This window comes from Melitaea cinxia, chromosome 15 (genome assembly GCF_905220565.1).
Source record: "Melitaea cinxia chromosome 15, ilMelCinx1.1, whole genome shotgun sequence".
Lineage (NCBI taxonomy): Eukaryota > Metazoa > Arthropoda > Insecta > Lepidoptera > Nymphalidae > Melitaea > Melitaea cinxia.
Window position 1 is genome coordinate 9531921 of NC_059408.1, and position 17350 is coordinate 9549270.

Genomic DNA, 17350 nt, shown 5'->3' on the forward strand with positions numbered 1-17350 from the left:
CGCAAAATGCTCTATAATCCTCTGATTCAATTGTATGGGTCATTAGTCAAATCGATTATTTTATATGGTCTATCTAGCAACGGGAGAACATATTAATCACACTTGGATAACATTTCTTCACTACGGTTGTGAATATTAAAAGTCATAGTACCTGATAACATTAAAAGAAAACATAAAGATCTTTTTAATCAGTTTAAAATCACACCAATCCACAAAAAAGTTGGGTATACTTTACTTAGAGAACAATTCAACGAAAAGCTTTAAAAACCAACCATAATATGTCTATGTTGCAGTCAAAACTCTTAACCAGTCAAAAGCACTATTGACTAGCAAAATCAGTCAGAAGTACTTTTGACCGTTTGCTTTAGTCAATAATACTTTTGACTAAAATCACAGTTAAAAGTACTTTTGCCCAATGGAGCTGGTTAAAAGTACTTTTGACTAAATGATTCCGTCAAAAGTGGTTTTGACTGGTTGTATCAGTCAAAACTCTTAAAAAGTTAAGGTGGTCGATAAAAATAACGACAAACGCACATATAAACTTTTATATTACTCATTATTAGTGGAGAACGTGCTGATATTAGAACAAAAATGAGTGACTACGAAAAGAAAGAAGGCTTTTGCAAAAAATTTTAGCGATGGAAGATGACAAAAGAAAAATTAGAAAAGTTTGCAATGGATGTGGAAGACGCGAAACTTAATGAAAAGGAAACACCATTACAGTACAGTAGACTACAACGCTTTAACACATTGAAGTTGTGGTATAAAAAAATTAGTTACAAACACAGAACCTGTCAAATATTTTTGCCGGCTGAGGGAATCTACGACATTATTGATGCTGCTCATATTTCTAAAGGGCATGGTGGTTGCGATAGACTTAAGAATGAAACGGCAAAAAAGTTTTTTTTTTATTTTTTTTACCTGATGGTAAGCGGTTACCGTAGCTTATAGACACCTGCAACACCAGAAGCATCGCAAGCGCGTTGCCGACCGAATCCCCAACCCCCCAGGAGTACGCTAATGTTACAAAAGAAATGATTAATATATATTTATCAATGTGCGAAGTATGCCAAAGGAAGAAAAGCAAGAAAAGGATGGGTCAGGTTTAGAAACCGATCCTGCACACTGAAATGAACAGCCGCTGCCAAGTCGATCTGATTGACATGCAGTCGCAAGAAGATCGCGGGCATAAACTTATTATGGTTTATCAGGATCATTTGACTAAATTTATTTACATCTAACGAGTTAATAGTGCTTTTGACTGACGCTTTTTTGCAGTTAAAACTACTTTTGACGGAGAGCGTCAGTCAAAAGTATTTTTAACCGCGAATTTGCAGTCAAAAGTACTAATAACCAATAATTTTCAGTCAAAACCACTTTTGACCAACTTGTCCAGTCAAAAGTACTTTTGACTGATTTCGCTAGTCAATAGTACTTTTGACTGGTTAAGAGTTCTGACTGCAACATCTACACTATTTGTATTATTCCAGTACTCGTATATCATTTAAACCTAAACTTGAAGTGCCTAAATATAACAACGTATATGGAAACACATTGAAATTTTTGGTTCCAGATCTAATAAATAAACTACCAACATAATTAACATCTGAACTGAACCAAAAAATATCAAATTTAAACTTAAAAATTACTTTATTAGTTTTGTATAAGTTTAAACATAACGCATAGATAGTACTTTGATTTATGTAATCTACTGTTATATATCTTTTTTATTGAACTGAAAAAATGATACTAGTGAAATTCATATTTACAAAGAAAGTTGTTAAGGGCGAACTTATCTTTAGAAGAGATCTCTATCAGTCTAACCAATGGTGGCGAGAATTGAAGTTACCGCGGGGCACAGAAGTGCAAGACCGATTAATAATAATAAAGGATTATAAATCTATAAACTTATTTAAAATTAATAATATCATCATTACAGCCTATAAAGTCCACTGCTGGACATAGGCCTTCACAAGTTGACGCCAAAAAATAGCGCGAACTCATGTATTTTGCGGGTTGGTGACCGCAGGGCTGGCTTTGTCGCACCGAAGACTCTGCTGCCCGTCTTCGGCCTGTGTATTTCAAAATCAGCAGTTGGATGGTTATCCCGCCACCGATCGGCTTTTTAAGTTCCAAGGTGGTAGCGGAACTGTGTTATCCCTTATTCGTCTCTTACGACACCCACGGGAAGAGAGGGGGTAGCTTCAGGCAAGGCATTCTTCAGTACCGTAGCCACACCGTACATTAATAATATAAAATACATGTATACTTGAATTAATACACTTACATACATACATACATACATACATAAATACATTGAGAATATATCCATTATGAGAGGTTCCTGAATTCGGAGAAAGATGATTTCTTAGCTTGTCTTGATAGGCACCGCTCTGGTGAAGTGGTGCGAGTGGTCGCTTAAAATACCGACGGTTTGCTGGTTCAATTCCCGCTCTAAATGGATATTTGTATAAGTATTTCTTTCCGGTTTGGATGTCTGTCGATGATGTGTCGGTTGTTTCCCCATTGTGACTCGGAGAGCATGTTAGAGCGTCGGTCCTGGTTGTTATCATAAATACCTGACAGCGATCGTTACTCATAGTAGGAACATATCCGCCAACACGCGGTGATGCAGCGTGGTGGATTAAGCTCCAATCCTTCTCCTATATGGAAAAGGAAGCCTATGCCCAGCAGTGGGATATTACAGGCTGAATACAATACTCATAAAAATAGCATGTATATTCACAAGAATATCGATTGTTTTGATATAAATAGTAATAATCGCAGTATAAACAACAACAATAAAATTTTGACTGCCAGGTTTCCGAATGCAAAAAGTAAACTTCTCCTTTTTAGGTTATGGTATTCGCATACAGTATAATAAAATCCCACAAACGATTTAACATTGTCTGAGAATAAATTTAAAGTTTGTATTAAAAAGATTTTAATAGCTTAATTGTTATTCGGTGCAGCATTACATACATGACAAAGATGTGTGGACTTAGAGAGGCATTGTATTTCATTATTGTATTGCATTGTATTCGATGCAAGATATTTACCAAATTTGTATAATTAAAAACACAATTTATATTTATTTAAACAGTAACTGCGAAGATTCTAGGTGGTTCTTCCCAACAGAATCTGCATTCCGAACCAGTGGTGGCTTCACTTTTATTAATATTAAAAAATTAATTTGTTAAATAACAATTCGAAGTTGCTTTTGAAGTCTGAACCCGCAAAATAGTATTGCTTCTGTTGAGCAATCAAAAAACCTAAATACCTATATTCAATTTTTTTAAAAGAGTCTTAAATAGTAAACAAATATGGCGTACTTCCGACCTCAGACAATAGAGTAATATTGTAAGTATAGTAATGTGACACAAAGAGCAAATGAATGAACAATATTAATAAGCCATAGACGAAAGTAAAATTCATTTTATGTTCAAATATTTAACGCTAACATATTGCTAAAATTGTTTCAAAACCTAATAATATATTGTATATTTTTTCTAAGAATTAGTAGAGATACAGAATTACGAAAAACTATATATATATATTAATCGAGCATCGAGCATAAAAGGCAACAAATTTATATTTCGTTTAAGTAAAATGGCCGGTAAAAAAGACGTCAAAGATAAAATTTACACCAAAACAGGGTCGCCTGTGTCTAGAAAAAAAAGTCGACCCTATTAGTATTATTTTCACATTATTTGTTTTCACTATAAATATAAAGCCTTGCGCCAGCGGCACTTTCTATAACATGTAAACATAATTGTATTTGCTCGCAAACGAAAAAAAAAAAACCGACTTCAATTACATCGACAAGTAATACAACGTAGATCGACGAAAGTCAAAAAATAGTCAAGTAACGACGCGTTATCAAAGATTGCTCAAAAAGTAGTGATCAAATCTCAATAAAATTTAAATGTGACCACATGATAAACATCAGCTTTCGATTAAATTAAAAATTATCAAAATCGGTACACCCAGGAAAAAGTAATGCGGATTTTCGAGAGTTTCCCTCGATTTCTCTGAGATCCCATCATCAGAGCCCGGTTTCCTTATCATGGTACTAAACAAGGGATATCTTCTTTCCAACAAAAAAGAATTATCAAAATCGGTACAACCAGTAAAAAGTTCTGCGGTATAATACCACGTAGGTCGACGAAAAAAGCGTCAAGTAAAAACGCATTATTAGATATAACTCGAAAAGAAGTTGTTAGATCTCAAATAAATTTAAATGGGACTAAACGACACACACCACCTTTGTATTAAAAAAAATTGTCGAAATCGGTCCACCCAGTCAAAAGTTCTGAAGGAACATACTTTTAAAAAAATACAATCGAATCGAGAACCTCGTCCTTTTTTGAAGTCGGTTAAAAAGGATTGATAACACTGTTGCTGACGTAGCTCTCATTGGGTAATCCTAAGTCTCATACTAAAGTCCCACAAAATTTTCCTGTGGACAACAATAAACTTGCTACGTGCTATTTATTATATTATATGGGATAGCGTTAAAAATTTTCAGAGTGAAATTGATATTCAGAAATATTTATAATAAAATAAAACCTTCACAATAAACACTTTACTATAAAAGATTGACATTTATAATATTTTGTCAGCATTTTTTACGCCCAACATAAATAAAAAAATAAAAAAAAAAACAAATCACTATCAAACAATACTATCAAGTTATGATTCGTGAAAATTTAAAATATAAGTAAAAAAACACGGCCCATTTTATCGCTCATGCCGTTTATTCTCTTATACTCATTCACTTCTAAAAAAAATAGGTAAAAAAACTTTTTAAGTTAAACGGTTTTATGTTAAACATACATTGCAATGTTTAAGATAAATGTACTAAAAACCAAAAAATAATAAAATAGATACAGTCGTGGGAATTATAAACATATGCATAGACTAGACTAAAATAAAACCGTGGGGCACGTCAATTGTCTACAATCGTTGATTAAAATGTTTGTTTTGTAATGTTACACTATAATTAGGCAGTTGTTCAACCGACAACGATGGACGTGTGATAAGTAGGGCTAGAATGTGGAAACAAGCTAGCAAGCTCGATTATAAGCGAGTTTTAGGGTTTCATAGTGGTGAGCGAGTAGTACTTTTATCATATGTTTTGTCGATTAAAGACAAACTACGAGCAGTGAAACGATTCCTCGCCAGCCAGCAGTGTGAATGTCCAACGATAAACTAGTTGAAACATCTCTTTTATTTACATGGAGTGTATAACTATTGGAATTTCCATGAGCAAGAAAATAGTAAGTAATTTCCTCACCGTCTGCGGGCCAACTGCCTATTTTAACGACGAATTAAGAGGAAAGGGTACCGGGTCTTTCTCCATACAAACGTAGTCGACTGTTTTCTCCCTGGATAATGACACTAGATCAAATATTTTTGTGACATAGAACTCTTTGCTGCCATGACCATGCCCCTATGTTTTGATTTTTTTCATATTCTTATTATCATAGGAATTAGGAGACTTCAAAAACTCGAAATATTGCATAATTTTTTGTACATTTTCAGACACTCATTAAAAAAAATATATGCATATTTTCAAAAAAATGAAAACATAGAGGCATAGCCGAAGTCTTCTTTTATTTTCTAAAAAAAATTTTTTAAAAAAATTGCCATGTTTTGAGGAGAAAACAGTCGACTACGAAACACTGTTTTGGTCAAAAATTATATACCTAAAACGGTCTGAGCTGCAGTTGTCCCTTTCTTGCTTTTTGGGGGATAGGTCTGGGGGAGGGAAGGGTCAAAGCAATACGTATATACGCCAGCGAAGTGATGCCTCATAGTCGACAATTATATCGATACACTAGTGATGTTATTTTTAGTCGATATTTTCTAAAATTCGTATTAACAAAATTAAATAATTTCTCTTTTCATAACTACAATAAAACCGTATTTGTATATGCGGTTTTTATTGTAACACTGTGCAAACCTGGGCTAACGAAGGGTTTCGCTAACAAATAACAATGATAATTATGGTAAATAACTGTGTTGTTTGTTTTTTGTATCAAATTAAAGGGCTCAATACAAGGATTTTAAAAAAGTATATTATGATTATTATTACCGTAATACTAATAAAAAATACAATAAGAAAGTTTAAAAATTTAGGACTGCTCTTTCCCATGCCTATGCCAAGCAAGCTGCGAGCCGCGCTTCTTCCTCGCCTCCTAGGCGAAAACAACTTCGGGGTTTACTCTTTCCAATATATTTTTTTATCAATTTCGGAATACTCTGTAAAAAGCTATGCATGGTCAAACATAAATAAATATAGGTACGTAGCGACTTTAGAACCTCCTCTGTTTTTTTTCATCGGTAAAAAATTGCTTAGCTGTTATCTTGACATTACTGAGGAGCAGATTATTAAATTTGGTCGAATCTATGTACCTATGCGATTCGTATTTGGACTTCGCAAATAGAATCATATTTCTGAATTGCGTAAAAAACTCAGGTGGCCCCACTAGCGTAGCATTCCTTGGAACCCCGGGAACCTTAGGGCCCTGTATCAAAATTAGTGGGGGGGCAGGCAAATGATGGGTAAAGATTTCTCACAAAAAATGCTTGCATTGAATTAAAATAAATATTTATTGATTATAAGTTATAACTTCCTCCTAGAATAGACAATAGTTAGTGTAGTCTGCTGTAGCTGTTCCTGTTCCATCGAAATCCTTAGGTAATTTTTTATCAGTTTTAGTTTTGAAAAACATCAAGTTAATACCTCCGGAAAATTGGATGCAAAGCTATTGAATTTTATCAGTAATAATTCCATGAGTTCTTTAATGGAATGAATGTTTTGAATTTCGGATTTTAAGCTAATTTAAAGAGCTTGTAGTTCCAAGCTGGAGAGTTATTAGCCTTGACCTGCACCAATAGATGCGGGGGATCGTTCGCTTCAGCCTGTGAGGCCAATACTATTAGTGAATCCCTATGAATCTTCCGCATCTATATGGGGGATTCACAGGCGCATAACCTGAAGAAGAGATTCAACGCTGCCTCCAGGTCTTACAGGTAGTAAATCGCTAGGGCAAAGTTCAAACACAGCAGAATTGGCGAGAGACTATTGAGCTTTCCAAATGGAACCCATGCCTTTTGTTTCTTACAAAAGCTGTCGAAGGTAACTTTTTTTAGTCTACACTTCCATCATTGCGCGAACCTGAAGGCTCTCTGGCATATTATGCGAAAAAGTAAGCGAAATTCTTTGCACTCTTTTTGCGTCGAATTCAACTCTTGACGATGAGGGAAAAGCACCACCGAGCATTCCACGGTGCGAACACGGGATGCGTAATGTGCACTATGAGCAGTGTCGTTTGTCGTGTTCTGCATTATTTCGATGTCAAGAAGTCTAGTGGTGCTAATTGTATCCACCAGTGGTTTGCAACCAATGTGCGAGCTTCGTGCGCAATGTTTCCGCGTACATTCAAAGTGTGGAATGACCTTGCTAAAATTTGGGGGTTTTAAAGTGTCTAGTGTCTACATCTTTTCTCTAAAGGCCATGGGCGACGGTAGCCGTTATAAATTAGATGGCTTCGTCTGCTTGTGGGCCCCATTCTTATATAAAAAAGATTAATTCATTGTTCATAATGATTAAGTGAATCCCGAAATAAACGATACAGAATGTTATCAACAATTGGGCGCACGCTTGACTCGGATAAAAGGGGACTGCTTTTCAGACTTCAGTCATTTCTGAAGTTAAAACTCTATAGGTATGTATGACAGTTTTTTTATTCTTTTTTCCAGGAAGCACAAGATTAAGTGACATTGTGGATAACATTTTACTAATTTTTGCTTACACACCTTAGGGGCCCTGTAAATAGGGGGCCCCGTATCATTGATACGGCTGAGTTACGCCCTGAGTGGCACCCAATTCCCTACTGCGGGACTACGTATATTCTCAACTTACTTTATTCTATTCTTTTTAATCCTGTTGTACCTGCTTATCTAAAACGACGATTTAAATTTCTTAGTGATTCCAATGAACGCAGTTTTCGTTCTGAGGAAAGCTTACTTCTTGAATTTCCCTCTCACTCCTCTTTCGTTTATACTAAATCTTTCATTGTTCAAGCTTGTCGACTTAGGAATTCTATAGACGTGTAAAATCGGTTTCTATTTTTAACCGACTTCCAAAAAAGGAGGAAGCTCTCAATTTAACTGTATTTTTTATGTATGTTACTTCAGAACTTTTGACTGAGTGGACCGATTTCTACAATTTTTTTTAATCGAAAGGTGGTGTGTGTCATTTGGTCTCACTTGAGTTTATTTGAGATCTAACAACAACTTTTCGAGTAATATAAATAATACGTTTTTACTTGACTATTTTCGTCGACCTACGTTGTATTATACCGCATAACTTTTTACTAGGTGTACCGATTTTGATGATTTTTAATTTAATCGAAAGCTGATGCTGATTTATCGTGTAGTCATATTAAAATTTCATCGAGATCTGATAACAAATTTTTGAGTAGTCTTTAATAACGCGTATTTACTTGACTATATTTCGTCTACCTTTGTTGTATTACATGTCGATGTAATTGAAGTCGGCTTGTTTCCTTTGCGTACAAGTCGAACTCGGTCCACCCACTCAAAAGTTCTGAAGTAACATACATATATACAAAAAAAAAGAAAAATACAGTCGAATTAAGAACCTCCTCCTTTTTTGGAAGTCGGTTAAAAATCAATCTGATACGTATTATTATTTTCTGTTGGTGTTCAATAAAGTGTATTGTTATGTTATGTCATGTTAATCAACCACTCTTTAAAAAAATTCAATCGATTACGTAATTTGCCTAACTAAAAAAACATAAATAAAATAATAATTGAAAAAGTCGACTTCATGATTTTTGTAAGTGTACAGTACATAATGTTTGAAATTGGTGTGATTTATTTAGCTATCTTTATTTATTTATTTATTTATTACTTCTTGCATACATATAATCAAACACTTTTACGTAGTAAAAAAAAGAAGAAAAAAAAACAACAGAACAGAAATAAAATTAAACAAAAAGTATTTACAATGACAGCATGCAAAGCGGTCTTATTGCTTCTTTGTGTAATTATTGAATTTTTATCTTGTTCCAGCTTTTTCAATTGACTTTCTAATAGTTGTTCTTCACGCAGGCGGCTTTTCTTGTTTTTGTTTTTTAATTATAATATTATTTTTAACCATTGTTATATCGCCGCAATTATATGTTAATTAATATATATAACCTATACCTATGTATTAATAACTGCGACAAACATGAGACATTACAAATTATATAGGTACTAAGGCAAACATTTTATACTGTGTATGTACTACATTACATATATATACTATACTTACACTTATATTATGTACTACATGTATACACTATAATTATGTATGTACACTACCGTCCAAAAGTTTGGAAGCAACAAGATAAAATCAAATAAAATAAAAGTAAGCCATCTTAAATTTTTTTTATTGATACAGAATTAAAAAAATAGACAAAACACACTTCTACAACAATGAAATTAAATAAGTAATATAAAAATTAAATTAAATTTTAGCTTCATCGAAGTGTCCACCCCTCTCTTTAATTACCTTCTCGCATATTCTAGGCATCCTACTAATTAATTTCATAAAATACTGTTCATCTAACTTCTTCCATTCGCTCTGTAATAGTTGCCACAAATGTTCTGAGCTCGTAGGAGATTGATTTTTCACCCTTCTATCTAGTTCATCCCAAACAAGTTCAATGGGAGAAAGGTCAGGTGATTGAGACGGCCACTGCATGATTTTCACATCTTTTTTCTTCCTTAAAAAGTTCTGGCACAGTTTGGACGAATGTTTCGGGTCGTTATCTTGCTGAAAAACGAACCCAGGACCAATAAGATTCAGTCCACCGGGTATGGCGAAATCCTTAAGAATTTTCAAATAGCGTTCCTTGTTTAGTTTTTCGGTTATCCTCACAAGACTTCCGGGTTTATTGTTGCCGAAACACCCCCAAACCATGACATTACCACCACCATGTTTGATAGTAGGCACTGTACAAGCTTCTGAAGCTCTCTCTCCTTTAGATCGGCGCACAAAAACACGTCTATTGGACCCGAAAATCTGAAACTTCGATTCGTCACTCCAAAGAACTTTTTTCCATTGGTTTATTGTCCAGTTTTTATGTTCCTTTGCCCATTCTAGTCTGTTTTTCTTATGCCGAATTGTTAGTTTTGGTTTTTTAACTGCAACACAACCTCTTAGCCCCGCAGACAGTAGTCGTCTTTTAACTGTTGTTATTGACACGGGTGTTCCTCGCGTTTCATTCAGAGATGCGGTAATTTGTGGTGCAGTTAAGCGACGATTCCGTTTAGAAAGAACTCTGATGAAGTTATCCTCTTGACTTGTAGTGGATTTGGGCCTACCAGACCTTTTTCTATCTTCATTTTTGCCAGTTTCTTTTTTTCTAGCGAGGGTGTAGTGGACACCTTTACAAGAAATTCCGAGTTTTTTTGCGATTTGGCGTTCACTGTAGCCTTCCTCACGCAGAGTACAAATAGCGCTTCGCTGTTCAAGTGTGATTTGCTTGCGTTTTGCCATTTTCAATAAAAAAAAAAGACGGTCAAGGAAGTAGTCGAAATCTTTTGAATACAGACGATGTTAATATCACAACCTTCGCGTTCTAATGCTCAAGTGTGACTAAATAAGGTCCAAAAAAGATATAAACTACAAAATATTTTCAATAAAACCGCATCAATGCATGAAAGAAAGTCCCCGGCGGATGAAGTAATAAAACACGTGTTTCGTCAAAATCCAGGAATTTGTTAAAACTCAAGGAATATGCACTAGTAGTCCTTTTGTTTTGTGTTAAAAAATCACAAAAGGTCATAAAACTTTATTTTATTGCTATTATTTACCGCAGGGAGTCGGCAATCTTTTGTTTTGTTTGAAATCAGGTGTGCTTCCAAACTTTTGGACGGTAGTGTATTTCATTACCCATTCTTACACACACCTCAACCATGTAATTACATACCTAATTCATAAATAAAGTACCTAAGTATTTCGATAATTACCCACAAAAATATAAACATGTATCAAGTCACAAAGAGTATCCAAGTCAAAATAATAAAACATAATAATAAGTAGTTTACGAAATTCAATAATAGTAAGCCGAGTCACAGCAATACGATGCAGAACAAATTCAATAAAACAAGCCAAATTCAGAAAAATAGCACTATGCGCTATATGTACTCGTAGTCAATCACAAACGAAAGATGCGAATACTAAAATATCGTCAACAATTAATAGCTGAATAGCCGGCGCACGCACACTAACAACACGACAGTCACACATAGAAAAAACAGGGCGGAGATGGCGCGGGGCGCGGTAGCGGCATGCAGCGCGACAGAAACATTTTATTCAAATACCTATTTTTGAAAAGTCTCTTCGGTACCCTTTCCTCTTAAACGATTCTTCTATCGCACATTAAGTCGATAATTTGTAGACAATTGACGTGCCCCACGGTTTTATTTTAGTCTAGTCTATGCATATGTTTATAATTCCCACGACTATATCTATTTTATTATTTTTTGGTTTTTAGTACATTTATCTTAAACATTGCAATGTATGTTTAACATAAAACCGTTTAACTTAAAAAGTTTTTTTACCTATTTTTATTTTCTAGTTTTTAGTTTTTATTTCGCATTCTGTTTAATTCATTTAGTGCTTCATTATTGCAAGGCCCATCTTAAATATTGAGGTTGTATAGTGCACTGTATTCTTCTTGTCAAGCCCTTTTATTTGATACCCATATTGGTGGGATTGATAAAAAATTGTTATCAGAGATTTGGTAGCGGCGGCCAGCTTAGATTTCAATTTTGCATAGTAAATTGTATTCTACTTGTTGAGACCTTTCATTTGATACCCATGTTGATGGGATTGATAAAACCTAAGTTATCCGCCATTTTGTAGAGGCCGCCATCTTGGATTTTAATTTTATATAGTACATTGATTATACTGGTTGAGCACTTTCATTTGATACCCATATTGGTGGGATTGATAAAAAATTGTTATCAGACATTTGGTAGCGGCGGCCAGCTTAGATTTCAATTTTGCATAGTAAATTGTATTCTACTTGTTGAGCACTTTCATTTGATACCCATATTGATGGGATCGATAAAACCTACGTTATCCGCCATTTTGTAGCGGCCGCCATCTTGTATTTCAATTTTTTATAGTATATTGTATTCTGCTTGTTGAGCCCTTTCATTTGATACCCATATTGATGGGATTAATAAAACATAAATTATCCGCCATTTTGTAGCGGCGGCCATCTTGAATTTATAATGATAATGAATAAACATAATTGTATTGTCACAAAAATCCAAAGTGTATACAAAATTTCAGATTAATCGGTTGACAGGAAGAGGGTGAAATTTGAATTACTAAATTTGACCCAAGAATAAAAAATAAAACAAACGGGGTGAGCTAAATAAAACCGTTTAATATTATGACCACATCCCTATTTCGGTCATAAAAAAAGATATTAAAATGTCATTTTCGAAAATATTAATTATCTCTACGCTCGAAATCCGTATTTTAATAATTTTTATGCTTAAAATGATAAATTGATATTTGTTTTTAGTGAAATAAATAGTAAATGGAGTTTTACAAGTGTCCGTAAGCTAATGTGTTGTGAAAGTGAGTGATAAATGCGGAAAAAACGTGAATTACGATTGACAGGGGTTTGTTTACCAAATAAGACTCTTCCAAAAAAACGGAATATATGCATTTGTATCATTTGCTTTCTACATCTTAATGAAAACTTAAGTACGAAAGGCAAAAGAAGATTTGGGGCAGTGATGCAATAACAGTTTACGGTTGTCTGTTATGTATTTGTCAGTGCAGCAATATTTTATAAATAAATGCATTATTTTATTTATTTATTTATTTATTTACTCTTTATTGTACACCACAATATGCAAATACAAAGTAATAATAAGACAGACAACTTAAGAATGTGTAGTACAAGAGGCGGTCTTATGGCTAGTTAGCCATTTCTTCCAGACAACCCGTTTATTTTACACTAAGCCTTCGGTAGGTTTGTGTTACTTCATGTACTTATATACACAATGGATCAAGTAAAAATTTCGTGTGTAAGATGCAACCAATATGATTCATTAAAAATGAAGAATAATTATAATAAACATTAAGACATATTATAGAAATATTTTCATATAGTTTTCGATTGTTTTTTTAATAAAAAGTGTTGTTAATATAAAGTGTCACATCCGGTAGTCAGAGGTGGGGCAGAGTGGGGTTGTTTATTATTTTGGTATAAAACGACGAGAATAGCATTTACCTCCGAGACTTGAAAAGAGGACGTCACTCTCTGTTGGTTCTATGTGAGTCTGAGTACCCACTTTTTCTTCAGATAAGTATTTTGTTATTCTATTCTTAAAAATTTATATTTAAGTGTAAATTAAAAGATTTAATTATTTTGTCGTAATATGTTAATGAATAATAATTATTTTAAATTTAAATAATATAATAAATATATTCTGTTTGTAATTATGTAATGTGTGTGTGTTATGTGTTAATTATCTTTTATATATATATATATATTTATTTATTTATTTTTATTAGTAGGCAGTCAAAAAAATTTGAACAGCCATACTGCACTTACTTTCTCGCAATTTTTTCCTAATTTATTTTAATTTTGTTGGCAATAGAGGCTTTTAGACAATTTCAAGAACAGACAAGTTAATTATTGGACACGTAAAGTGCATTTATACTAATAATGCAGGCATACAAATACACGTACAGCAACCAACTGATACCTATTACACTTGGGTAACTCATGAGTGAGTGATACAATTGAAACATCAAACAAATCAGTTACTGGATAGACACAGTGAATTCATAAGGCCGGCACGGTACTTGTTTATCTATAATATAAAAATGAGTCGCTGAATGTGTTGCTAAGCGCAAAACTCGAGAACGAGAGAGAGAGAGATTCTTTTTTAAAAATATTCCTTAAGTACGAGGATGGTTCTTACGGAGAAAAATTCTAAAAAAAAAAATTTTCATTGTGATTTTTTAGGACTATTAAAGAATTTTGTGAGTTTTATAATTTTTAATTTTTGACATAATGTAATTGTTGACTGACTTATTAACTTAAAAAAATAAAAAATTAAAGAATCGGCTGTTAGGCGATACGAAGTTCGCCGGGTCAGCTAGTTTATTAATAAATGATAATAATTGTGTTTGCAGGCAAACGAAGAAAAACCGACTTCAACTATATCGAAAAGTAATACAACGTACCTACGACAAAAAAAAATGTCAAGTAAATACGCATTATCAAAGATTACTCCCAAAAGTTGTAATCAGATCTCGATGAAATTTGAATATGACCACATGATAAACATCGGCTTTCGATTAAATTAAAAATAATCAAAATCGGTACACCCAGTAAAAAATTATGCGGATTTTCGAGAGTTTCCCTTGATTTCTCTGGGAAACCATCATCAGATCCTGGTTTCCTATCATGGTACCAAACCAGGGATATATCCTTTCCAACAAAAAAAAAAGAATTATCGAAATTGGTCCATAAACGACGGAGTTATCCCCGAACATACATTAAAAAAATATACGGTCGAATTGAGTAACCTCCTCCTTTTTTTGAAGTTGGTTAAAAAATTATAACGTCATTGCTATTCATGTGTTAAATCGATACACCTGAACAATTTTTAATTTATGTGTAAAGTCGAACGTGTTGAATTTCGATGCACTATTTTACTTTCATCAAACACACGTCTCCGTTACATATTTCACAAGTAAACTTATTCATCACTAATATATAAATATTTTTACTAATAACAAGAACGCACAAACGAAAAATTAAAAGTGAATTGTCATAATATTACTCTGTGGAATGTTGCGATTACGCGACCGTATCAAAAATCATAATTATTAGTACAAACGGTATCGAATTCAAGACAATTTAATTTGACAGGTTATTCTTAGGCAGTGCCTATTTTCGTTGTTAAGCCGACCAATGTTAAAAACACAATACTTTGTTCGTATTCCATATGACGCGCGCGACATTATAAAATTATAGGATTATATAATGTCTTACTGTCATTGCTAACATTTATTAAGCGATTATACGCAGAAGTTTCACAAAAGGCCCGTCGTCGATGCGCACGAAGCGCTGATATCGCATATATGACGGCGATTTTTTTTGAAGCGACTTTAAATTGCATTATGATTTATGTCTTTTTCAAAAATATGTATTCAAAATAATTGTAATGTTCATGTTTTATATATCATTTTTAGTAACATGCCAGGGTAGGCAGTGCCTTTCTGCCTATATGAAATGCACGCTACGGTATATATATATATATATATATATATATATACCGCTTGTAACACGTGTGTGCAAAGTACACGTCAGAAGTGGCTTCTTTGTCAAACTTGTCAGGAAATTAGTATTTTAGAAAATAACAAATACCGTAAAATAAAATAAATCAAACAAAATAATAATAATAATAATAATAATGGCTGCGATTCGGCGACCTCTTTGGGGAAACCGAAGGTTTTGTCTGTGCAATACAAGATCAGGTGGTCAAGACGAACAACTACCGAAAGCACGTCCTGAAGGATGGCACTCCCGACTTCTGTCGAGCCTGTCGTCATCCCGGTGAGTCACTCAGACATGTGCTTTCGGGTTGTTCTGCGCTTGCTAATACTGAGAACTTGCACAGACACAACCAAGTGGCCAAAATTCTCCACCAAGAGCTTGCTCTTATGTACGATCTCCTGGAACAGAGGATGCCGTATTACCAATACTCACCGGTGCCAGTACTCGAACGCGACGGAGTCCGGCTCTACTGGGACCTGCCTATCGCCACAGGCAGGACGATACTGGCGAACAAGCCTGATATCTTGGTGATGGACAGGGCACGGTCGAGGGTATTTTTAGTGAACATCACCGTTCCGCATGACGAGAACCTCTTGAAAGCCGAGACTGAGAAAAAACGTAAATATCTGGATCTGGCGCACGAGATTGTCGACATGTGGGATGTGGGGTCCGCTGAAATAATCCCTATCGTAATATCTGCCAACGGTTTGATCCCGGTTAGCCTCGCTCACCATCTGAGGCAACTGGGGATCCGGGACGGTTCACTCGCAGCCAGGATGCAGAAGGCGGTGTTACTTGACTCGGCTAGGATTGTCCGCCGGTTTCTCAGCCTACAGCCCTAACCCCCGGCCGTTTGATCTCCCTGCCGGGGCGTATTCCTCCACCCGCTTATATTTATATATGTAAGTATAAGTAAATTTACTATATTATCTATATAAGTAGTTATTATAATATATGTATCTATTATGTATTGGACGGGCGGAGTGACATTCAGTGGTATAATAATAATAATAATTCAAACTATTAAATGAAATAAAAAAACATGTCTTTATTTATTTTTGTCGAGAGTATAAAATTACATAAATAATTTATAAAAGTTTACTAGTAATATTTTAGTTTTACAAACGTCATATCGCTGTCCCCGGGCAATAAAGCGGTAATATCAAAAATCAAATTTTACAGGAGAAATAAAAGAAGCTAATTTGTTTATAGTGCAGTGTACAGTGATCCAAAACAGACGTTCAATATGTCAAATGAAAGCTATTTTTTTACCAATTTAAGCTTTTAAAATTAATTTTTTAAAAACAAATCGTATAATCTTTTAATGAAATAATTAAAAAAATGTATAATACAATTCATAGATGATACTATTTTAATTGCAAGATCATTAACAATTACTGTAAAGATGTTCACCGGTTTTTTGTGTTATTTTTCTTAGAGTAATGCAATAATACATAGCTTAGTCGTAAGAGAATTATCCATGCAATAAAATGGTTATTGTCATTTATTCTAACGAAATATTAATAAAAAAAACTGAAAAAAAATAAGAGTGATAGATTGATACTCAGAGAAGCCAAAAATTAAATAACATTAAAAAGGGTGTAACCGGCGTATACCGCTTTATTGCCCGGGGCCAGCGATATTATACAGTCGTGTAACTGATATTACGTCACTTCCGTTATATATTTTTCTTACGGTTTTAGTATCACATTTTTTTCAGTTCGGTCGCCCAGCCAAATGTCAAGCCTGCCGTAAGGAACTTCGTTCCAAAAAGACAACATCACGCGGTGTTTCCAAACGATCACTCATCCAAGTAAACTTCGGTGGTCTGGCCAGAACCGGTGTATTCAACGTGGTATGGACGTTTAAAAATTCGTGGCTCGCCGTGACGCGTTTGAACCGTAAAAAATTTACGCCAATGCGCCTAAAGAAATTTCACATCAATATTC